This window comes from Hyperolius riggenbachi, chromosome 6 (genome assembly GCF_040937935.1).
Source record: "Hyperolius riggenbachi isolate aHypRig1 chromosome 6, aHypRig1.pri, whole genome shotgun sequence".
NCBI lineage: Eukaryota > Metazoa > Chordata > Amphibia > Anura > Hyperoliidae > Hyperolius > Hyperolius riggenbachi.
The window spans coordinates 338143451-338169969 of NC_090651.1; the positions used below are offsets into that span (position 1 = coordinate 338143451).

Consider the following 26519-nt stretch of genomic DNA (forward strand, 5'->3'; position numbering starts at 1 on the left):
AATGTATGGCGACAGTATATTATTTTGAAATATAGGTGTTATTTTTCTGTTCTGTTTTTTTTTGTTCTGGCCATAATTACAAGCCCCAATGTAATAAATTAAAATAAATTTTCCCCCATAAAATATAGATTTAAAAAAGCTGAGTCCCTAAGGCAAGTATTTATTTATTTATTTTAAGCTGATTTTTTTTTTTACAAGTGTTTTCTTTTGGAGGGGGAGTGTTGGAAGTGGAATTTTATTAATTTTATTACTCATGTGTATGTACTTGTAAATGTATGTATTTTGTACGTGTCATATACTTTTTGGCCACAAGATGGCGCTAGTGAACACTCGTTCTAGTAAGTGTTCACCTTTTTTTTTTATTTTATTTTTTTTATTTTTTTTTTTACACACTTTATTTAATTGTTACATTTCCTGTTTTTGTGAATGGACGTAGCCGCTGTTCGCGGTCACGTCCATTCACTCCAGGCACTGCGATTGGGTAGAGGACCGTTTGGTCCTCTTCCCCAATCCCTCAGCACGGGATCCTAACGGAAACGGCGGCCGTAGCGGCGCGCACACGGCGGTAGCAGCGGCGGGAACGCGCGACTTATTAATACGTCATGTTGCCGTTAATAGGGTAAAGCATGACGTATTAATGCGTTAGGATGCCACTAAATGGTTAAGATATAGGTGCCAACAGTATATGTATTCAACTATAGGTAGTGCCAAGGTATAGGTAGCATGTTATGGTTTCCAGCAATATTGGTAGCCAGCTACGGCTGGTGCATTAATGAAGGTTTGCATGGTAGATGTGCGGAAATGATAGATAAGAAGCTATAGGCACCACAGTATAATTACATAAGTATAGGTGGTGCCCCAGTATAAGTAGACAGATACAGGTGGAGTCCTCTATTCAGGTATAAAAGTATAGTTGGTACAAAGTATAGGTATCCACGTATCGGTGCTGATCCAGTATAGGTAATAAATTGTCGATGTTTTCAATATAGTTAGTGTGAGGCCTACTTTTGCCTGTCCCATTTTCAAGGAGGCCCACAAGCCTTGCTGTTCGGTAAGTATGTGCGTTGATGTTGCGTTGAGCAGTGTGAGGTTTTGCTTTTCCGTGGTGTGTGTATTCATGGCGCTGTCTTGTGTGTTTTCTTCCCTAGTTTTGTTACCGTTGTGTGAGGCCTACTTTTGCCTGTCCCATTTTCAAGGAGGCCCACAAGCCTTGCTGTCCGGTAAGTATGTGCGTTGATGTTGCGTTGAGCAGTGTGAGGTTTTGCTTTTCCGTGGTGTGTGTATTCATGGCGCTGTCTTGTGTGTTTTCTTCCCTAGTTTTGTTACCGTTGTGTGAGGCCTACTTTTGCCTGTCCCATTTTCAAGGAGGCCCACAAGCCTTGCTGTCCGGTAAGTATGTGCGTTGATGTTGCGTTGAGCAGTGTGAGGTTTTGCTTTTCCGTGGTGTGTGTATTCATGGCGCTGTCTTGTGTGTTTTCTTCCCTAGTTTTGTTACCGTTGTGTGAGGCCTACTTTTGCCTGTCCCATTTTCAAGGAGGCCCACAAGCCTTGCTGTCCGGTAAGTATGTGCGTTGATGTTGCGTTGAGCAGTGTGAGGTTTTGCTTTTCCGTGGTGTGTGTATTCATGGCGCTGTCTTGTGTGTTTTCTTCCCTAGTTTTGTTACCGTTGTGTGAGGCCTACTTTTGCCTGTCCCATTTTCAAGGAGGCCCACAAGCCTTGCTGTCCGGTAAGTATGTGCGTTGATGTTGCGTTGAGCAGTGTGAGGTTTTGCTTTTCCGTGGTGTGTGTATTCATGGCGCTGTCTTGTGTGTTTTCTTCCCTAGTTTTGTTACCGTTGTGTGAGGCCTACTTTTGCCTGTCCCATTTTCAAGGAGGCCCACAAGCCTTGCTGTCCGGTAAGTATGTGCGTTGATGTTGCGTTGAGCAGTGTGAGGTTTTGCTTTTCCGTGGTGTGTGTATTCATGGCGCTGTCTTGTGTGTTTTCTTCCCTAGTTTTGTTACCGTTGTGTGAGGCCTACTTTTGCCTGTCCCATTTTCAAGGAGGCCCACAAGCCTTGCTGTTCGGTAAGTATGTGCGTTGATGTTGCGTTGAGCAGTGTGAGGTTTTGCTTTTCCGTGGTGTGTGTATTCATGGCGCTGTCTTGTGTGTTTTCTTCCCTAGTTTTGTTACCGTTGTGTGAGGCCTACTTTTGCCTGTCCCATTTTCAAGGAGGCCCACAAGCCTTGCTGTCCGGTAAGTATGTGCGTTGATGTTGCGTTGAGCAGTGTGAGGTTTTGCTTTTCCGTGGTGTGTGTATTCATGGCGCTGTCTTGTGTGTTTTCTTCCCTAGTTTTGTTACCGTTGTGTGAGGCCTACTTTTGCCTGTCCCATTTTCAAGGAGGCCCACAAGCCTTGCTGTCCGGTAAGTATGTGCGTTGATGTTGCGTTGAGCAGTGTGAGGTTTTGCTTTTCCGTGGTGTGTGTATTCATGGCGCTGTCTTGTGTGTTTTCTTCCCTAGTTTTGTTACCGTTGTGTGAGGCCTACTTTTGCCTGTCCCATTTTCAAGGAGGCCCACAAGCCTTGCTGTCCGGTAAGTATGTGCGTTGATGTTGCGTTGAGCAGTGTGAGGTTTTGCTTTTCCGTGGTGTGTGTATTCATGGCGCTGTCTTGTGTGTTTTCTTCCCTAGTTTTGTTACCGTTGTGTGAGGCGTGCCCTGCCTGTGACAATCTCCCTGTGCCTTTCTACACCCGTCCTTCCTTTGCGGTAAGTTTGAAGTGGTGTATGTTATTAAAGATTAACTAACAGGCTGGAAAAGCTTATTTAAAACTATATTCTCCTGTGTTAAACAGTTTAGAATAAAGTCCAAAAAGCATTAATGCAGTTAAAAATCTCTCTTAATGGGTTGTTAGTTGAATAGCAGTGTCTTATCTATAAAAGGCCAACAAGCTCATAAAGCTGCCGCAAAGGTTTTCAGAGGAAGCCACATTCAGAGACACAGCAGCTGTTACATTTCAAGATCTCTGCATAATTACAGGGCACATGTTCCGTAGAGTATACAGCAGGACTCCCGTATTGTTCCTAGACACATGGCTAATTAATATTCTCTGCACAAGGGATCGTGAGTGAGAATCATAAGAAGCAGGGAGGATATTATATCACAATTGGCTTCATACTGACTGGCAAATATGGAACCTGACATAAGCTGCAGCAGCATCAATCTCTGCAAATACTATATAACAATTCTGTGACATCCAAAGGTCGACAGTGAAATGCATATGTAATGTCAGTACAGCCAATCTTTAGCTACTGATATATGTGTTTTTTATCTCTGAGACCCTATAACTAACAGCTCCTCTTTAATGGTACATTTGCATAAAATACATCAGTGATGAAACTGTATCTACTTTTTTTTCTGTTTCATAGGTTACACTACTGTCTGCTGTCGTATAGTATTCTGGTTCCTCCCCTAGCTTGCTAAACACGCCCTTCATTGCTGTAAGTTTTTTTTTTAATTTGTATTATTATTTTCTATAGTGGATGTCATTGGATGTATGAAAACATAAAAAAATGTATGTATTTGAATTACAGATAGTGCAGTTTATTTCAGATGTAGTGTATGTAAAAATGGATAAACCCCCCCTCCCCCCACCCAAAAAAAAAAAAAAATTAATAATAATGTTACACTATGAAGATCACAGTGTACAGTCTTCTTCATAGCCGTCTTGACCCGTGTGCTGTACCAAGGTAGTTTCGGTGAGCACATACCTGTCAATAGATCAAATCATAGTACTATGTAAACAGAGCTGCACAAAGAGGGATTTGCCTTAAATTTACTAAAAAACACCCCACCAAATTTAGTACACATGCCACCAGGGTACTATTTCATGACTCCCTGATGGAATATTTTTTGATGGAAAACACTCAATAACGTTGTTACGGTATAGAAAGGAAATATGTATCTGTAACAAAAAAACATATGATAAATATAACCGGTGTTGAAAAATGAACCTTACACAATTTCCTTTGTTTTTTTCTTAACAGCTGTGGATTCCACCGGTTTGTGTGTGTGAAGAAGTCCGTGGCATTTCATCAAACCGTCTTTGCAAACTTTGCTTTCCCGGTGCTATACGTGTTAATTGTATTTTCTAGTGACAAACAACTATGGTAAATAATTTTATATGTTTCATCATACTTTTTAAGGTTGTTAATTTGAATGTGGGTATTTGTAATGAAGATACATAAATAACAGAATTTGTGTAAAAATTAGTCAAATACATAACTGCTTGCAATTATATAAAGAAAAAAAATTCAAAGTTTTTTATACATAAAAAATAAATAAAAAAATTCAGACACATTGAGGGACTTACCTGACTACTGCAATGAGCCCTTGAAAAATGAATTCTAATAACTTTATTTTTTTGTTTGTGTGGTACACAACAAAGTAAAGTACATGAAAAGGTTAGAGAAAAAATTAACAAATTTTTTCATAAAAAAAAATCCTTTCTCATACTTTTTTTTAATCTATGCAGAAAATAGCATATACATTCTTTATGTTGCCATAACCAGGCAAATATAACTGACGTCAATGGCCTATATGGAAGGCAGCCTTTTGCCATTGTTATCATTTTACATAACTTACACTAATTTTAGTTATTTAGAGGGGGTGGTGTCATAACACACATCCAACCAACCAAATCAAATTCAAGTGCATTGGTAAAACAGTGTCCATTATGTGTGCTGGAGTGGGAAATGCTTGGATAAAGATTTATACTTTGTCATGACAACTAATACTTGGTTTTGTTTTTGGCATTGCAGGCACAATCCTCTTCTCAATCTGACTTGAGGACTAACCATGGAAAGCAAATGTATGAACACGAAGGTTACCTTTATACTTTTGACAAAAAAAGCAAAGATGGTTTGATGAACTTTTGGCGTTGTCAAAAAAAAAATTGTAAACCACCATGTCACGGACGACTTCATACTGATGTAGCAACCGGAAAAGTAGTGAAGGTTATTAATGAACACCTACATGGCGAATCCATAGAGGCAGTGGAGGTATCACGTGTTCGCAATGCCATCAAAGAAAAGGCAATAGGCTCAAGGGGTGGTCCCTCCACAATTATCAATTTGGCTATCCGGAATGTGGAACCTGCAGTACTAGCCTCACTACCGCCGAGGGAATGTTTGCGTCATATGGTCCAGAATGTCAGGAAAAGAGAAGTGGCACATCCTACAAATCCAATGTCTCTGTCTGGACTTGTCATCCCAGACGCCTACAGAAATTATTCTGTGTCAGACCTAGAGACAGTGCCATTTCTCCTTTTCGATTCTGGACCTGATGATGAACATAGGATTTTGATTTTTGGCAATAATTCAAACTCTTCTTGGATTCATACAGTGAAAACATTATACGGGGACGGAACTTTTAAGATAGCTCCCCAACTTTTCAAGCAAGTCTTTGAATTATTGGGAAAAAGAAATGACTATGTTCTCCCTCTGCTGTACTGCTTGCTGCCAAACAAGACGCAAGAAACATACAAAAAATTGTTTGACGCAATCCACCAAATGTGGCCTCAACTGAACCCTGAGAACTATTCCTCTGATTTTGAAGTGGCAGCCATCAACGCATTCAAAGCAGTGTACCCCTCCTGTCGTGTTCATGGCTGTTTCTTTCATTTGAAGAGGAATGTTAAATCAAAAATGGAGAATCTCGGACTTAAAAAACTGTACACATCTAGAGCAGAATTTTCTTTGCAAACAAAGATGATTGCATCTCTTGCATTTGTACCACCTGTTGATTTGGAGGCTGCATTAGATGCAATCAAATTTGAGATGGTACCCGAGATTCAGCCATTGCTCAGCTGGTTCAGTAGAGTTTACATTGGGGTCTGTGAGAGTGGCGTTCGTAAGCCGATCTTTCCACCCTCCCTGTGGTCGGTTTATGAACGCACTCTTACAGGCATGGACCGGACAAACAATTATGTGGAGGCAGCGCACCGTTGCCTGCGGTCACAGCTGGGATTTGAACACTCGAGCCTATGGACTTTCATTGATGGCATGCGTGATTTTCAAAAGGGGAGGGATCTACTGTACGAACAGTATGTTCGCGGGGACCCTGCACAACCAAAAAGAAGGAAATACAAGGATTCGGATACAAAATTGTGCAAAATTGTTCAAGAATACAATGAAAGAACTTTTCTGGAATACTTAAGAGGGGCTGCAGCAAATCTAGAATTAGATTAATTCTAGATAACAGAATTTGAAATATTTGGCTCTTTACAATTTGTAACCGAATCGCTGTATTTCTGAGAACCGCAAAAGGAAGGGCGTGGATACTACTTATTCAACATGCACAGGAAGATATGTAACAAAGCCTTCTGGTAAAGAGTATGCACTTCTGATTTACATTCAGCTAACAGTGTTCTCACCAGTAATTTTTTCCATGGTGCTTGTCCAAACCGTTTTATTTATTTATTTATTTATTTATGTATTTATTCAAGTATTTATATAGTGCAGACATATTACGAAGCGCTGTACAGAGTTTATTGTCTTATCACTAACAGTCCCTCAAAGTGGCTCAGCTTTCCTACATGCAGATATTGTTTAACACCATCCATCACCCAAAAAAAAAATTATTCCAACAGACAGACAGGCTGATATTTCATGACACCATATCACGTACTATCTAATTAAAAAACCACAAATTATCATTAATGAAAAAACACGGCTACAATTTAATGCCAAAAGCCAGCTAATTATTTACAAAACCATAGCTGGATAAAAAATTATGGTGAGAACTCTGTGCTACTGTGGCCATTTAAAAAAAAAAAATAATAAGGCACTGCATTATGCCATGTTACTGTAGACAGTAAAGCACTTGGTTATAGGCTGTGGGCTATAAACTATGAAAAGAATGTCACCACAACAATATTAATTTTACACCGCTGCCTTATGGCATGGTACTGTGGACAAATGCACCAATGATGATTATAGAGTATAGCACTTCCATCCCCCCAAAAAAGGGCAGTAACGCCTCTTTCTTGTACACCGCTGCCTTATGGCATGGTACTGTGGACAAGTGCAGCAATGATGAGTATAGAGTATAGCACTTCCATCCCCCCAAAAAAGGGCAGTAACGCCTCTTTCTTGTACACCGCTGCCTTATGGCATGGTACTGTGGACAAGTGCAGCAATGATGAGTATAGAGTATAGCACTTCCATCGCCCAAAAAAAGGGCAGTAACGCCTCTTTCTTGTACACCGCTGCCTTATGGCATGGTAATGTGGACAAATGCAGCAATGATGAGTATAGAGTATAGCACTTCCATCCCCACAAAAAAGGGCAGTAACGCCTCTTTCTTGTACACCGCTGCCTTATGGCATGGTACTGTGGACAAGTGCAGCAACGATGAGTATAGAGTATAGCACTTCCATCCCCCCAAAAAAGGGCAGTAACGCCTCTTTCTTGTGCACCGCTGCCTTATGGCATGGTACTGTGGACAAGTGCAGCAATGATGAGTATAGAGTATAGCACTTCCATCCCCCCAAAAAAGGGCAGTAACGCCTCTTTCTTGTACACCGCTGCCTTATGGCATGGTACTGTGGACAAATGCAGCAATGATGATTATAGAGTATAGCACTTCCATCGCCCAAAAAAAGGGCAGTAACGCCTCTTTCTTGTACACCGCTGCCTTATGGCATGGTAATGTGGACAAATGCAGCAATGATGAGTATAGAGTATAGCACTTCCATCCCCCCAAAAAAGGGCAGTAACGCCTCTTTCTTGTACACCGCTGCCTTATGGCATGGTACTGTGGACAAGTGCAGCAATGATGAGTATAGAGTATAGCACTTCCATCCCCCCAAAAAAGGGCAGTAACGCCTCTTTCTTGTACACCGCTGCCTTATGGCATGGTACTGTGGACAAGTGCAGCAATGATGAGTATAGAGTATAGCACTTAAATCCCCTCAAAAAAGGGCACTAAAGCCTCTTTCTTGTACACCGCTGACTTATGGCATGGTACTGTGGACAAGTGCAGCAATGATGAGTATAGAGTATAGCACTTCCATCCCCCCAAAAAAGGGCAGTAACGTCTCTTTCTTGTACACCGCTGCCTTATGGCATGGTACTGTGGACAAGTGCAGCAATGATGAGTATAGAGTATAGCACTTCCATCCCCACAAAAAAGGGCAGTAACGCCTCTTTCTTGTACACCGCTGCCTTATGGCATGGTACTGTGGACAAGTGCAGCAATGATGAGTATAGAGTATAGCACTTCCATCCCCCCAAAAAAGGGCAGTAACGTCTCTTTCTTGTACACCGCTGCCTTATGGCATGGTACTGTGGACAAGTGCAGCAATGATGAGTATAGAGTATAGCACTTCCATCCCCCCAAAAAAGGGCAGTAACGCCTCTTTCTTGTACACCGCTGCCTTATGGCATGGTACTGTGGACAAGTGCAGCAATGATGAGTATAGAGTATAGCACTTCCATCCCCCCAAAAAAGGGCAGTAACGCCTCTTTCTTGTACACCGCTGCCTTATGGCATGGTAATGTGGACAAATGCAGCAATGATGAGTATAGAGTATAGCACTTCCATCCCCACAAAAAAGGGCAGTAACGCCTCTTTCTTGTACACCGCTGCCTTATGGCATGGTACTGTGCAAAAATGCAGCAATGATGAGTATAGAGTATAGCACTTCCATCCCCCCAAAAAAGGGCAGTAACGCCTCTTTCTTGTACACCACTGCCTTATGGCATGGTACTGTGGACAAATGCAGCAATGATGAGTATAGAGTATAGCACTTCCATCCCCCCAAAAAAGGGCAGTAACGCCTCTTTCTTGTACACCGCTGCCTTATGGCATGGTACTGTGGACAAATGCAGCAATGATGAGTATAGAGTATAGCACTTCCATCCCCCCAAAAAAGGGCAGTAACGCCTCTTTCTTGTACACCGCTGCCTTATGGCATGGTACTGTGGACAAATGCAGCAATGATGATTATAGAGTATAGCACTTCCATCGCCCAAAAAAAGTCACAAACGCCTCTTTCTTGTACACCGCTGCCTTATGGCATGGTACTGTGGACAAGTGCAGCAATGATGAGTATAGAGTATAGCACTTCCATCCCCCCAAAAAAGGGCAGTAACGCCTCTTTCTTGTACACCGCTGCCTTATGGCATGGTACTGTGGACAAGTGCAGCAATGATGAGTATAGAGTATAGCACTTCCATCCCCCCAAAAAAGGGCAGTAACGCCTCTTTCTTGTACACCGCTGCCTTATGGCATGGTAATGTGGACAAATGCAGCAATGATGAGTATAGAGTATAGCACTTCCATCCCCACAAAAAAGGGCAGTAACGCCTCTTTCTTGTACACCGCTGCCTTATGGCATGGTACTGTGCACAAATGCAGCAATGATGAGTATAGAGTATAGCACTTCCATCCCCCCAAAAAAGGGCAGTAACGCCTCTTTCTTGTACACCACTGCCTTATGGCATGGTACTGTGGACAAATGCAGCAATGATGAGTATAGAGTATAGCACTTCCATCCCCCCAAAAAAGGGCAGTAACGCCTCTTTCTTGTACACCGCTGCCTTATGGCATGGTACTGTGGACAAATGCAGCAATGATGATTATAGAGTATAGCACTTCCATCGCCCAAAAAAAGTCACAAACGCCTCTTTCTTGTACACCGCTGCCTTATGGCAGGGTACTGGGGACAAATGAACAAATGATGAGTATAGAGTATAGCATTTCAATCACCAAAAAAAGGGCAGTGACGACTCTTTCTTGTAGACCACTGCCTTATGGCATAGTACTAGAGAGAAATGCAATAATAAAGAGTATAGGGTGGAGCACTTGAACTAAAAAAAGGGTGGCCAAAATCGTCAATATTTTAAAATATTTGTTAAAGAACTTTTATGTTACAGCATTGTAGTCTGGAGATTGAAAAACTAATAAGATAGGCCTGAATGCAAAATATCACAGTATTATAAATTGTGAATTAAAAAAATAATATTTTATATATTTTTTATTGCAGATATGTACAATAAATGCTGTAGAAATTGATTGAAAATTCTATTGTAAACAAATTTTGGATTTATTGTGCCAGTTGCATGGACTTTTTAATAAAAATACATTACACATTCCCATTACAAAATTATGAAGCTTTTTTTCTCGTTTTTTCTTACAAGATTATATGAAAAGGTAAATTATCAAACATTTTATATAATTTTTTTGATAGTGTAACACAATATACATGTTTCATTACATGTTATGTAGCTGATGTTAATAAAATGTTGAAATCGCCTGAAAATGTAATACAATGCTGTCAAAATACACTGATGTAAGCTTTACAACTCTGATTGGATACAAGGATCTCACAGGAAGGAAGAAGTCATTCACTGATCATGGGTCACATCACTGCAATCCCTGATACTCTGTACATACTGTAATCAATTCATAAACAGACCCATGTTACAGGGTAAACCATAGGGAAGAATGGATACAGTGAAATTGACTTGCCTATTTCAGTTGAGGAAAACACTATGAAGAGAATACTGTAGAAAATAAAACGACTAGGCCGCTGTGTTACAATGACTGATAACAGAGGAATTAACAAGTATGTATAAAGCAAATAATGGCCTGCCCGCATAGACAGACTAGATAAGAAGAAAGAGTCATACTATATAATAAACAGAAAATCATATGTAAATAGCCAACACAAAGTACAGTTATAGTGGGATATATTCCTAAAAGACATACAAAGTACAGCTATAGTGGGATATATTCGTAAAAGACATAGGCAAATTTCAACTGCACAAGACTGCCGGAAGACACAGGTAAGTACAGGCATAGGCACAGGACAACAGAACAAGACTACCAGAAGACAAAGGTAAGTACAGGCGTTGGCACAGGACAACTGCATAAGGCTGACAGAACAGGACAACTTCACAAGGCTGACAGAAGATACAGCTAAGTACAAACATTGGTTAAACAGGAGAACAGAGGTGCCAAAAGGATAAAAAGAAGCTAAATAAGATTTCAAAACAAATTATTGCCTGAGGAGCCTGGATCAATCCTGCGAAACTCGTTGCATAATTGCAGTTCATAAATAAAATATTTTGACTGTCTTTACTACAGTTGTTGTATGTCTACTTGGAGTAGGTAAGTCCACCTCTACCTCCTCTATTTGCCAATATTTTGGTTTTTAAGCTCATATAGTTTCCTTTTATCCTTTTGGCGCCTCTGTTTTCCTGTATAATATTGAGTCCACCCTGGGTGGAGGGTTAAACCCTCTTCTTCTACTCTACAGAGAGCAACTTCTTATTCCGGAGTGGAGTCAGTAAAATCTTCCCACCTGCCTTTACAGTAGGTGCCTAATGGTAACCCTGATTTGAGAGTATTAATATTTACTCTATAGAGTAACCATTTACCAGTCCATATTACACTATTGGGGATCTTGGAATTCCTTGTTTTTAAACAATGGTTAAAGTGTAAGTTACACATCTACTGGACGTTTGCAGGAGGAAGGAAAATACTGTAAAGCAAAACTGTGAACGATAGTTGTTTAACAACTAAATCACGTACACAATCCAACTGTATGTTCTGATACACAACCTGCACTACACTGTTCTCTGCTGTGTTGTGGTCCTACCTCCCACACACTGTTCTCTGCGGTGTTGTAGTCCTAACTCCCACACACTGTTGTATAGTGTTTGGATTTTGCCAACCCACTTCACCCCTATGGCTTACATGATGTTCTATTACTGGTTACAGTTCAATAAATAATACAAAATGGAAGAGGACACACGTTCAGACAGAGGGGGATCGAAAACCAGGACACTAACTCTACATAAAGGCCACACATGGACAGAAGGGATGAATGCTACAGTGGAGAAAATGGCCATCACATTGAAACATAACACCGTAAAGGTGTTTTGGTTTTCAAATACATGTCTGAAGTACAGTACAATTTTTGGATACAAACATAGTGGCCAAACTTTTTACTATACTTAGAGCACTGTGAAAATAACAAGATTACAGTAATATGTAAATTGTAATAGTGAACATCTATTAATTGAAGTTTTCTGAGTAATAATTAATAAAAATAACAAAAAAATTTATTTTTCTAAATATATATATAATGACTTATACTTTTCAAGGTTTTACACAATAATATTGTTTTTGTAAAGTTACATTTTTGAAAACAATACATTACGTTTATAAAATTCTCATAATACACTTAATAATGCTTTTTTAATAATCGTTGGAAAAACGATATTCGATGTACTGCAAAGTTTAAACGACGGAATACCGTTTAATACTGTGTAGATATGTAAACATTATAATGTGATTTAAAACTTGCACGGCTCAAACGTATTACAGTGTTTAGTACTGTGAAGGTAGGTAAAACATTATATTATGATTTAAAACTTGAACGACAATTTTGGCGGTTAATAATGTGTAAATTATATATCTAACGATATCATGAAAACTGTGAAAAGAAACTTATTACAACGTTTAATATTATGTACTTATGTAAACATTATAATTGATTTAAATCTTGCACGGCTAAAACGTATTACAGTGTTTAATACTGTGAAGGTAGGTAAAACATTATATTATGATTTAAAACTTGTACGGCTATTTTGCCGGTTAATAATGTTTAAATGAATGATGATTTAAAAGTGACATTTAATTATTTGTTTACGTAAGATTTCCATACGTTAATATGAGATTTGTAAAAAATATGTCTGAAACAGTAATATAAATTTAATATTTAAATTGAGATGTACAATTTCATATAGTTTAATTTCAATATTCGTGTAAAAAATTTAAATCTACATTTAACGTTTAAAAAAAATTTAAACGTTAATGTACGCGGGCGCCCTTTTTTCCTCTTGGGCGCCCGTCAAACGATAATTAACATGGAAGTCTATGGCGGCGCCCTTTTTGTCCACTTGCCTCAGGCGCCCGATTTTACTGTTTCCTAGAACACTAGTGTCTCAGAGGAATGAACACAACAGTGTATGACTTGTTTGTTTATCCATCTGGGACACAAGCAGCCCAGGCTGTAATTACTCTCTTAAACTTCCATTCTCAAATAATCCTGATGTCTGCTCTGTCTTTTACACACATTTTAACATACTCTAAGCAGTCAATTCTCCACACATGTGTCCACAATTCCCCTCCTCTTAAACAAATAAGCATCACCAGGGTGAAGGAGAGTTCACCTTGGTAACAAATGAGGGTGGGTCAGTAAATCAAAAAGTAAGCTATGAGGTGTCAGTGTAAACCTGCCAGGGCAGTTTCTAGGCTAAATTTCACCCAGGGCGAGGGTGTAAAAATCGCCCCCCCCCCCCTTCCCCGCCATGGAGCCAGGTATAGGTGCCTACAGTTTAGGTTAGCTATGTAGGTGCCACCAGTATAGGTTTGGTAGGTAGGTGCCTGCAGTATAGGTTAGGTAGGTAGGTGCCTGCAGTATAGGTTAGATAGGTAGGTGCCTGCAGTATAGGTTTGGTAGGTAGGTGCCTGCAGTATAGGTTAGATAGGTAGGTGCCTGCAGTATAGGTTATACAGGTTAGATAGGTAAGTGCTTGCAGTATAGGTTAGGTAGGTAGGTACCTGCAGTATAGCTTAGGTAGGTGACTGCAGTATAGCTTAGATAAGTAGGTGCCAGTATAGGATAGATAGGTAGGTGACTTCAGTATAGCTTAGGTAGGTGACTGCAGTATAGCTTCAATAAGTAGGTGCCAGTATAGGTTAGATAGGTAGGTGACTGCAGTATAGGATAGATAGGTAGGTGACTGCAGTATAGGTTAGGTAGGTGCTGCAGTATAGATTAGGTAGGTAGGTGCTGCAGTATAAATTAGGTAGGTAGGTGCTGCAGTATAGATTAGGTAGGTAGGTGCTGCAGTATAAATTAGGTAGGTAGGTAGGTGCTGCAATATAGAGTAGGTAGGTAGGTGCTGCAGTATAGATTAGGTAGGTAGGTAGGTGCTGCAGTATAGAGTAGGTAGGTAGGTGCTGCAGTATAGGTTAGGTAGGTAGGTAGGTGCTGCAGTATAGGTTAGGTAGGTAGGTAGGTGCTGCAGTATAGATTGGGTAGGTAGGTGCTGCAGTATAGGTTAGGTAGGTAGGTGCTGCAGTGTAGATTAGGTAGGTAGGTAGGTGCTGCAGTATAGGTTAGGTAGGTAGGTAGGTGCTGCAGTATAGATTGGGTAGGTAGGTGCTGCAGTATAGGTTAGGTAGGTAGGTAGGTGCTGCAGTATAGATTGGGTAGGTAGGTGCTGCAGTATAGGTTAGGTAGGTAGGTAGGTGCTGCAGTATAGATTAGGTAGGTAGGTGCTGCAGTATAGGTTAGGTAGGTAGGTAGGTGCTGCAGTATAGGGTGGGTAGGTGCTGCAGTATAGATTAGGTAGGTAGGTAGGTGCTGCAGTATAGATTAGGTAGGTAGGTGCTGCAGTATAGATTAGGTAGGTAGGTAGGTGCTGCAGTATAGATTAGGTAGGTAGGTAGGTGCTGCAGTATGGATTAGGTAGGTGCTGCAGTATAGATTAGGTAGGTAGGTGCTGAAGTATAGAGTAGGTAGGTAGGTGCTGCAGTATAGATTAGGTAGGTGCTGCAGTATAGAGTAGGTAGGTAGGTGCTGCAGTATAGATTAGGTAGGTAGGTAGGTGCTGCAGTATAGATTAGGTAGGTAGGTGCTGCAGTATAGATTAGGTAGGTAGGTAGGTGCTGCAGTATAGATTAGGTAGGTAGGTAGGTAGGTGCTGCAGTATAGATTAGGTAGGTAGGTGCTGCAGCAGTGGTGGGAGCGGGCATAATAGTAATAACTCACCTTTCTTCATCTTCATCCGAATAGCCGATCTCACGCTGCTTCAATGTACTTCCTGTCTCAGCATCTGTCTCAGTAACAGCGCCCCCTGTGTTGACATGCGAAACATCATCACAGGGGGCGCTGTTACTGAGACAGATGCCGAGACAGGAAGTACATTGAAGCAGCATGAGATCGGCTATTCGGATGAAGCTGAAGAAAGGTGAGTTATTTATTACTATTATGCCCGCTCCCACCACCACAGCGCCCCCCTCCGGCCACAACAATCCAGCGCCCCGGGCGATTGCACGCATCGCACGCCCATAGAAACGGGGCTGACCTGCTCTGCGGGGTTAAGAAGTGGTATTAGCCACTTCTTATTCAGGGACAGTTCTGCGCTGTTCTTAATCTAAGGGAAACTCTCAGAACTGCCTCAGTTTCCCTACACTCAAGTAAGCATTGGGGAGCTTCTTACAAACGTGCAGAACACTCCCCCCTGCTGGTAAGGACAGTTTAAGAAGAAAATACTGTCAGTAATGCTTTGATAAATCTGGCCCACTGTACCTTAATTCCATCTGATATTATGTTTAGTTTCTGCAGTTGTTGCAGTTTATGTGGTGTGATACTTTGAGTGATTCCACACATTTTCAATAAAAGAGTTTTGTGAATTGCTTTGAAGGTCACCTGACCCGAGCAAGGCTACCTAAGGTAAGCACAGAGGTACATTCATGCAGTAACCACATACCTCTGTGTACTGTCCGCTACACTCCTCCCTCACCCCTGATCACCATACTCACTGCTTGAAAATGTTGTTGGCTAAAGTCACATTTTTAGACAGGAAGAGACAGACTTGCAGCAATGTTCCCTCTCATCACCCTCCCATTCCCTACACTTAAAGGACAACTGAAGTGAGAAGCATATGGAAGCTGTCATATTTATTTCCTTTTAAACAATGCCAGTTGCCTGGCAGGCCTGCTGATCTATTTGTCTCCAGTAGTGTCCAAATCCCCCCAGAAACAAGCATGCTTCCAATCTTGTCAGATCTGACAATAGTGTCTGAAACACCTGATCTGCTGCATGCTAGTTCAGGGTCTATGTGTAACGATTGGTGTCAGCAACACAGATTTTTCTGATTATTGGTAATCTGCAGTATCACCAATAATACAGATGCTATACCTGATTATGTGGTGATCTGCAGAATCCTACTAATATAATAAATGGGAAAGTTCGGATGTTTGGATGTTTGGATGTTTGGATGTTTGGATGTTTGTTACTCGATCACGCAAAAACGGCTGAACGGATTTGAATGAAATTTGGCACACACATAGTACATTACTTGGAATAAAGTATAGGATACTTTTTATTCCCATAACCAAAAAGAGACAAATACAAATTTCACTGGAAAATGTAAACTGCAGCCATACACTGTTACACTGGAGGTGTGTTTAGCTTCTAAGGGTAGAATGGTTAATTTGCATATATTCAGCAGTGATGCACTGGGAGACATCTCAAGCTCACTCCAACCTGAATTATCGCAAATTCTTTCTGTTTTAAGAAAGCAAACGTTTGTTTTTCTTAACATCTTAGTAAGGGGGCTTTTAGGACCATTGTAGTCCCTTACACACTACAATGAGTTCTGGGTCACCATGAACTTGCTGGGTAGTCTGTACCTCTCGGTGTTACAAGCCCTACTGCATAAAGCCAAATTAATCTATGCCATGCACTGATAAGGATCAAACAATCCAAAACAGTCTGTACGCATGTTGGATTATTATGGCTCTGTACAATTTAACAAGCTGACACATCATTGCATTCCAGCGGTTTTGGAGGTGTGTTTAGCTTCTAAGGGTATCAATGGTTAATTTGCATATTTTCAGCAGTGACGTGCTGGGAGACATCTCAAACTCACTCCAACCTGAATTATTGCAAATTCTTTCTGTTTTAAGAAAGCAAACTTTTGTTTTTCTTACTCTGTTAATGGTAGGGTTCTCAAACTTTGCACAGTTGGGTGACTAGGGTTATTATTCAGAAAAGTGGTTGGAGCCTATAAAAGCTATTTAAAATTCACCTAATGATTTTCAAGGGGAATATTTACATTTCTGCCATTCTTGCACTGTTAATGGCACAAGCCTCAAACCTGGTATAGTTGATCATTGGGAGACTGGGGTTCAATTTCAGAAAGGGGGTGGAGCCACAAATAGCCAATCAGATTTGTTTCATTCCAATGCAAATTATTGCTGCCAAACACCACAAAGCTCACAAACTTGGTAATTGAGTAATTGATTAATTGTGTGTTAGGGTTAGGAAAGTGGGCACAGCCAACACCAGCCAAATACATAAGCGGGCAACGCAGGGTCATAAATGGGCGGAGACAAATACAAATTTTACTGGGAAAATGTAAACAGCAGCCATTCTTACACTGTTAATGGTAGGGTTCTCAAACTTTGCACAGTTGGTTACTGGGTGACTGAGATTAATATTCAGAAAAGTGGGTGGAGCCTACAAAAAACAATCAAAAATGACCTATTGATTTTTCAGGGGAATATTTCATTGCTGCCATTCTTGCACTGTTAATGGCACAAGCCTCAAACCTGGTACAGTTGATCATTGCGTGACTGGGGTTTAAATTTATATAAGGGGGTGGAGCCCCAAACAGCCAATCTGATTTGTTTCATTTTAATGCAGGTTATTGATGCCAAAGACCGCAAAGCTCACAAACTTGGTCATTGAGTAATTGAGTAATTGTGTGTTAGGGTTAGGAAAAGTGGGCGCAGCCAACACCAGCCAAATACATAATCGGGCAATGCTGGGTCATCAGTAGGCGGAGACGAATACAAATTTCACTGAGAAAATGTAAACTGCAACCATTCTTACACTATTAATGGTAGGGTTCTCAAACTTTGCACAGTTGGTCACTGGGTGACTGGGATTAATATTCAGAAAAGTAGGTGGAGCCTACAAAAGCCAATCAAAATCTACCTATTAATCTTTAAGGGGAATATTTAATTGATGCCATTCTTGCACTGTTAATCACCTGTACCTGGTACAGTTGGCCATTGGGTGATTGGAGTTCAAATTCAAAAAAGGGGTGGAGCCACAGCCAATCAGATTTATTTTATTTCAATGCAAATTATTGATGCCAAAGACCGCAAAGCTCACAAACTTGATCACTAAGTAATTTTGTGTTAGTATTAGAAAAAGTGGGCGGAGCCAGCACCAGCCAAATACATACCTGGGCAATGCCGAGTCTTCAGTGGGCGGAGACAAACACAAATTTCACTGGGAAAATGTAAACTGCAGCCATTCTTACACTATTAATTGTAGGGTTCTAAAACTTTGCACAGTTGGTCACTGGGTGACTGGGATTAATATTCAGAAAAGTGGGTGGAGCCTACAAAAACCAATCACAATTCCCCTATTGATTTTCAAGGCAAATATTTAATTGCTGCCATTTTTGCACTGTTAATGGCACAAGCCTCAAACCTGGTACAGTTGATCATTGGGTGACTGGGGTTAAATATTTAGAAAAGGGGTGGGGCCACAAACAGCGAATCAGATGTGTTTTATTTCAATGAAAATTATTCATGCCAAAGACCACAAATCTCACAAACTTGGTCATTGACTATTGACAATTGTGTGTTAGGGTTAGAAAAAGTGGCCACAGCCATCAGCAGCCAAATACATACCCGGGAAACATTAGGACATCAGTGGGTGGAGAAAAATACAAAGTTAACTGCCAGAATGTAAACTGAAATTTGGCACACACATAGTACATTACCTGGAATAAAGTATAGGATACTTTTTATTCCCATAACCAAAAAGGGGGCAGAGACAAATACAAATTTCACTGGAAAATGTAAACTGCAGCCATTCTTACACTGTTACACTGGAGGTGTGTTTAGCTTTTAAGGGCAGAATGGTTAATTTGCATATATTCAGCAGTGATGCCCTGGGAGACATCTCAAGCTCACTCCAACCTGAATTATCGCAAATTCTTTCTGTTTTAAGAAAGCAAACTTTTGTTTTTCTTAACATCTTAGTAAGGGGGCTTTTAGGACCATTGTAGTCCCTTACACACTCCAATGAGTTCTGGGTCACCATGAGCTTGCTGGTTAGTCTGTACCTCTGGGTGTTACAAGCCCTACTGCATAGAGCCAAATTAATCCATGCCATGCACTCATGAGCAGCGGTGCTCAGCAGAGCTTGAATATTCGTGTATCTCAAATATTCGAGCTCTTTTTCAGCTATTCAAGCTCAGTATTCGAGCTCCGAATAGCTACAGCTATTCGAATGGGGTATTCGAGTACACTCGAATAGCCCATTCACTATTCGAGCTAATCGAGCAAACGGCACTATTCAAGCTCGGATACCGAGCTCGAATAGCGTCATAGCCCAGATTGATGTCCTTAGAGCCAATCAGAGGGCTCCCAGGCCCTCTGACGGCAGCCAATCACAGAGGGGGACCCTGGCCAGCCCCTACCCTATAAATAGCGGCCACCATGTTCCATTTCTCCGTCCTTGCCTGAGACTTGTATAGAGAGAGATTTGCTCCTTTGTGCTTTGGCTTAGCAAGAGCTCTATTGTGGTCATTTACCTAGCGTTTTTGCTCACATACACCTCCTATACACACCTATATTGTTGTTAGTTAGATAGACATTGTATTTTAGTTAGTAGCTTTTGTGTTACATAGACAGAGACAGCTGCTGCAGGCAAGCTTACACAGCTTTAGGCCTCAGGGCCTGCCTGTGTGGGCAGCTGTTCTCTCCTGTCCTCTGTTAGTATATTTCTCTCATCTATACCAGTATTTCTGCTGTCCTTTACTACTGATTGATTCTGTATTTAGTATTGTAGTTATATACTGTACTAGGACACTCACTGTCACTGTTCATAGGCTAAGGCTAAGGCTACTAGCTCCTGCGTGTGTGCACTCACTGTCTTGTACACACACACTCTATTTCCTTCTGATTACTGATTGATTATTGTAATTAGTTGTACTTACTGTTACTACTTACTCTTACTTTACTAGGAGTCTAGGACACTCAGTCACTGTTCATAGGCATACTAGCTCCTGCGTGTGTGCACTCACTCACTGTCTGTGTACTGTAGTGTACACACACACTCTATTTCCTTCTGATTACTGATTGATTATTGTAATTAGTTGTACTTACTGTTACTACTTACTCTTACTGTACTATAGGAGTCTAGGACACTCAGTCACTGTTCATAGGCTACTAGCTCCTGCGTGTGTGCACTCACTCACTGTCTGTGTACTGTAGTGTACACACACACTCTATTTCCTTCTGATTACTGATTGATTATTGTAATTAGTTGTACTTACTGTTACTACTTACTCTTACTGTACTAGGAGTCTAGGACACTCAGTCACTGTTCATAGGCTACTAGCTCCTGCGTGTGTGCACTCACTCACTGTCTGTGTACTGTAGTGTACACACACACTCTATTTCCTTCTGATTGCTGATTGATTATTGTAATTAGTTGTACTTACTGTTACTACTTACTCTTACTGTACTATAGGAGTCTAGGACACTCAGTCACTGTTCATAGGCTACTAGCTCCTGCGTGTGTGCACTCACTCACTGTCTGTGTACTGTAGTGTACACACACACTCTATTTCCTTCTGATTACTGATTGATTATTGTAATTAGTTGTACTTACTGTTACTACTTACTCTTACTGTACTAGGAGTCTAGGACACTCAGTCACTGTTCATAGGCTACTAGCTCCTGCGTGTGTGCACTCACTCACTGTCTGTGTACTGTAGTGTACACACACACTCTATTTCCTTCTGATTACTGATTGATTATTGTAATTAGTTGTACTTACTGTTACTACTTACTCTTACTGTACTATAGGAGTCTAGGACACTCAGTCACTGTTCATAGGCTACTAGCTCCTGCGTGTGTGCACTCACTGTCTGTGTACAACACACTCTATTTCCTTCTGAAGTTCTGATTACTGATTGATTATTGTAATTAGTTGTACTTACTGTTACTATTTACTCTTACTGTACTAGGACACTCAGTCACTGTTCATAGGCTAGCTCCTGCGCGTGTTTGCGCGTGCGTGCACTCACTGTCTGTAGTGTACAGACACTAAATTTCCTTGTGATTACTACTGATTATTGTAACTGCTAGTTGTACTTCCTGACTTTTACTACTTACTTACTGTACTAGGGACACTCACTCAGTCACTGTTCATAGGCTAGCTCCTGCGCGTGTTTGCGCGTGCGTGCACTCACTGTCTGTAGTGTACACACACTAAATTTCCTTGTGATTACTACTGATTATTGTAACTTCTAGTTGTACTTCCTGACTGTTACTACTTACTTACTGTAGTAGGGACACTCACTCAGTCACTGTTCATAGGCTAGCTCCTGCGCGTGTTTGCGCGTGCGTGCACTCACTGTCTGTAGTGTACAGACACTAAATTTCCTTGTGATTACTACTGATTATTGTAACTGCTAGTTGTACTTCCTGACTTTTACTACTTACTTACTGTACTAGGGACACTCACTCAGTCACTGTTCATAGGCTAGCTCCTGCGCGTGTTTGCGCGTGCGTGCACTCACTGTCTGTAGTGTACACACACTAAATTTCCTTGTGATTACTACTGATTATTGTAACTTCTAGTTGTACTTCCTGACTGTTACTACTTACTTACTGTACTAGGGACACTCACTCAGTCACCTCACCCACCAACCCACTCCATTAAAGTACCCCACTTTTAACCCGCCCTTTTAAAAAACTTTTGTCTTTACGCCCAAAACATCGAAGATGTCTGGAAGTGGCAGCCAGCGCGGTTTGGGCAAGGGGAAGGGCAGCAAGGGAATCAGGAGGAGAGGGAGCAGCATTGTGGCAGGCCGCGGCCGCGCCACCATGCACAGTTCCGCAGCAGCAGCAGCAGCGTCAGTGGCTAACATTCCTCCCATAGCCACTGGCCGTGGACGCCTTGGGCGCCGCCCAGCAGGAGCATCTGCAACTCATGCTGCAGAGACACAGCAGCAGCAGCGTGTAGCACCTGCTCCGATTTTCCTCCAGCCGGGTCGGAAACGTCCCATTGAGGAAAAGCATGCAGACACTGTGGTGCAACTCATGACGGAGGATGAGCAGCCCGCCATCAGCTCTGCATCCGAGGCCTCCACCCTCACCACCACCACCACCACCCCTGTTCGCAGCAGCCGCCCAGCAGGGTCTGGGGAGGAGGCCAGTTCACCGTCACAAGTTGGCGACCTGTCACTCAGCAGTATTTTTACCCCAGGCACCATCAGGGTATTGTCTGCTGTTGTTGGCGATTTGGAGGAGGAGATGCTGATGGGCACTTTGGGGGATGAGGGATTGGACAGCAAGACTGTGGCGACAGTCAAGCAGCCCATCCATGCATCAGGAGAGGAGTTTGGGGGGTCATCATCCCAGCAGGACATGTTTAAGGAGGGGGAGGATGATGATGACCCGGTGACAGACAGAGACTGGGTGCCACCACCTCCAGGGGATGTCGTCCTCAGCAGCTCTGAGGAGGAGGAGGAGGATGCGCTTGTGGGCCTTGCAAGGAGGCGCATCATTGCAAGCATTGGCAGCAGTAGGCAGGTCCCACAGCCTGCTGGTGTCTCAGGCTCAGCAGCAGCAGCAGCAGCATCTGCCAGTACCACCACCAGCCGCACCCAAGCCCCCCCCCCAACCACCACAGGGAGACAGGCAGCAGCGCTTCCATGCCGTAGGGGGATGTTTCTGTCACCAATCTGGCGATATTTCACCATGCCCACTGTGTACAGCAAGTACGCCACTTGCAACCACTGTCAGCGGAAGTTGAGCAGAGGTGCAGACCCCTTAAAGTTCAGCACCAGCTTGCTCATCAACCACCTTGCTGCGAAACATTTCCACCAGCATGAGGAGTTCCAGAGGCTGAAGGCATCTGGTGCTGGCAGTGGCACCACACCCATCACTGCACAGCCTTCAGCAGCAGCAGCAGCAGCAACAGCAGCCACCCGCCCTCCTGCTCCTCCAGCAGCACCAGCAGGAGTGCGGAAACGCACTGCTCCTCCCCCCTCTGCAACTCCTGCCGCCGACACTGAGGCCTGTTCTGGCAGCCAGTCCTCAGTGGCCTCCTCCGCTGTGTCTGCTGATTCCCGTGCCAGCAAAAGGCCACGCCAGAGCCTTTTGAGCGAGTCCTTCCAGGGGGTGGTTAGGGCTCTGTCTCCCAGCAGCCGTCGCGTGCGGCAGCTGAACGGCTTGCTGGCACGGGCCATGTGCTCCCAACTCCTGCCGTACACGCTCGTGCAGGAGGGGAGCGACATTCGTGCGCTGCTTGCTTGCGCAGCCCCAGACTGGCAGCTCCCCAGCAGACACTTTTTCGCCCGCAAGGCCATTCCTGCGCTGCACCGCTTTGTGATGGCCAATGTGGAGCGAGGGCTGGAGCACGCGGTTGGTGAAAGGGTCCACGTCACCATGGACTCCTGGAGCAGCCGCTTCGGGACAGGCCGCTACCTGTCCTTCACTGTCCACTGGGTCAGCTTGGTGGAAGGGGGTGAGGATGGGAGAGCAGCAGCGGGCACAGCAGCAGCAGCAACACGGTGGGTGGTGCCACCCCGCAGGGTCAGGGGAACTGCAGCAGGTTCCTCCGATCCTCTGCCATCCTCCGGCACACCTGGCCAAACCCCCGCCTCAGCAGCAGCGTGAAGGCCCGCCACTGCCAAGCGCTGCTGCACTTGGTCAGCCTTGGGAAGACCAAGCTGACGGCAACCCATGTGTTGGCCAAACTCCAGGAGCAGGAGAGGATTTGGCTGACCCCCAGAGGCCTCAGAGTCGGAGAGGTGGTGGCCGACAATGGGGCCAATCTGGTTGCCGCAATAGACAGGGGAAACCTGACCCACATCCCCTGTCTTGCCCACGTGCTGAACCTGGTGGTGCAGAAGTTCTTGCGCACCTACCAGGGGATGGGCGAACTGCTGGAAACGGCAAGGAACGTTGTGCGTCACTTCCGGCGCTCGGCTGCAGCCTGTGCAAGCCTGGAAGACGTGCAAAAGGAGCTGGAGCTGCCACGCCATCGGCTGATCCTTGACGTTCCGACTCGCTGGAACTCCACCCTGGCGATGTTGGAGCGTCTGGTTGAACAGAAGCACGCTGTCAACCAGTACCTTGCCCTGGCCACTGTTTCCGCCGCTCAGAGAAGGGACAAGACCAGCAACATCCCGTCCATCGTCCCCGATGATGACTGGAGGCACATGCAGCAGGTGTGCTTAGTGCTGGCTCCCTTTCTGCAGGCCACTAACATGGTGAGCAGGGACCATGCTATGGTCTGCGAGTGGGTGCCCCTGGTTTGTCTGCTGAACAGGGCCCTCGATGCTTTGCTGGAACAGGGAGCGGCAGCCTTGGACCAGCAGGAGCGGCAAGCAGCTGCACAGTCCACCTCTGAGGGGGAGGAGGAGGAGGACTTGGTGGAGGTCCCTGACCTTGCTGCTGATGAGGGGGAGCAGCACAGTGCAGCTGAGTTGGTGCGGGGGTGGAGAGAGGATGAGGCTGACGAGGCAGAGGAGGAGGATGAGGACAGCAGCACTGCCGTCGATGTGCCAGCAGACGTGGCCCGCCTCTTCCCAATGGCAGCGCACATGCTGACGTGCCTGCGCAGGGACCCCAGGGTGATCCAGATGAAGCAGAGGGAGGACATCTGGATCAGCATGATGTTGGACCCACGCCTCAAGGGGAAGTTGAGCCAGTTCCTGCTGCCTGCAGGAGGAGACCCAGCGCAACAAATAAGGAGCTTGCAGCAGGCCCTTGTTGAGCGCTTGGAGGAAGCCTTCCCCCAGCCTTCCACCCCCACTGTCCAGCAGCCAGCACAGAGGCAGCAGCAGGTGCCTGCATCCAGCAGCAAGCGCCCCACAGGCCTGCTGTCTCTCAGCCACGAGCTCTACAGGACTGTAGAGGCTCCGTCATCAGTGACTAGAGAGGAGGTGCATGCAGCAGCATCCTCCTCCGGTCACAGCCAGCGCCTGACCCGCATGGTGGCTGACTACATGGGGTCCTACAGCGGGCTTGACAGCGATGCCCCTGTTGATCCCATGGAGTATTGGGTCAAGCGCCTGGAGATCTGGAGCGAGCTGGCGCAGTACGCCCTGGAAGTGCTGTCCTGCCCCCCTTCCAGCGTGCTGTCCGAGCGCTGCTTCAGTGCAGCTGGTGGTGTGGTCACCGAGAAACGCTCACGTCTGTCTCACAAGTCTGTGGACAGACTGACGTTTCTGAAGATAAACCAGGCGTGGGTGGAAGGCGAGTTCCTGGCCCCTGTTGTCGGCGAGAGGGGGACATGAACTGGCTAAGAACCATCGTTAATGTGCCTTACCACCCTTTACCACCTCCTGGCTCCTGCTCACTAAGCCAGCCTGGTTCACTTTGACTATTACGTCGCCTGCAGCCACACATTTTACACCTACAGTGGGCTGCTGTGTACTGCCCTTCTGCTGTCTGTCTGTGTTTCCCACTGCCAGGGTACACAGATTTACCTTCTGCTGCCACTCTGCCACCAGCTATTACGTCAAACAATAGCTATATATCTGTGTAATTTGTTTTACAAACAAAACCAAAAAACCATTAAAAAAAAAAAAAGGTTTAATTTTTCAGAGGTGCCCGGGTTGAAAACTGTGTTGTCCCAGTTGTGTATTGGACACAATGTGGGCTGCACGACCGCTGTCTGGGACCTCCTGTTGTGTTTATTTACGGCCTGGTATCACCGCTAGGTACCAGGGCTATTATGTCACGCTGCCTGCCTGCTGCCACACTCACACTACTCCTCCATTCCTCCTGCTGCTGCTGTCTGTCTGTGTTTCCCACTGCCAGGGTACACAGAATTACATTCTGCTGCCACACTGCCACCAGCTATTACGTCAAACAATAGCTGCTCACATTACTCCTCCATTCCTCCTGCTGCTGCTGCTGTCGGTCTGTGTTTCCCACTGCCAGGGTACACAGAATTACATTCTGCTGCCACTCTGCCACCAGCTATTACGTCAAAAAATAGCTATATCTGTGTAATTTGTTGTAAAAACAAAACAAAAAACCCCCCAAAAAAAAAAAAAGGTTTAATTTTTATGAGGTGCCCGGGTTGAAAACTGTGTTGTCCCAGTTGTGTATTGGACACGATGTGGGCTGCACGACCGCTGTCTGGGACCTCCTGTTGTGTTCATTTACGGCCTGGTATCACCGCTAGGTACCAGGGCTATTATGTCACGCTGCCTGCCTGCTGCCACACTCACACTACTCCTCCATTCCTCCTGCTGCTGTCTGTCTGTGTTTCCCACTGCCAGGGTACACAGAATTACCTTCTGCTGCCAGTCTGCCACCAGCTATTACGTCAAACAATAGCTGCACACATAATTACTCCTCCATTCCTCCTGCTGCTGCTGCTGTCTGTCTGTGTTTCCCAACGCCAGGGTACACAGATTTACCTTCTGCTGCCACTCTGCCACCAGCTATTACGTCAAAAAATAGCTATATCTGTGTAATTGGTTGTAAAAACAAAACAAAAAAAAAACAAAAAAAAAAAAAGGTTTAATTTTTCTGAGGTGCCCGGGTTGAAAACTGTGTTGTCCCAGTTGTGTATTGGACACGATGTGGGCTGCACGACCGCTGTCTGGGACCTCCTGTTGTGTTCATTTACGGCCTGGTATCACCGCTAGGTACCAGGGCTATTATGTCACGCTGCCTGCC

The 26519-nt window shown here is 44.0% G+C and overlaps 1 protein-coding gene across 1 annotated transcript in view; it reads right to left on the reverse strand.

Annotated features, from left to right (window-relative positions):
- LOC137522228 (uncharacterized) overlaps positions 1-26519 on the reverse strand; it is an 85939-nt gene that overhangs the window by 53196 nt on the left and 6224 nt on the right. The gene's annotated exons all lie outside the window — the stretch shown is intronic.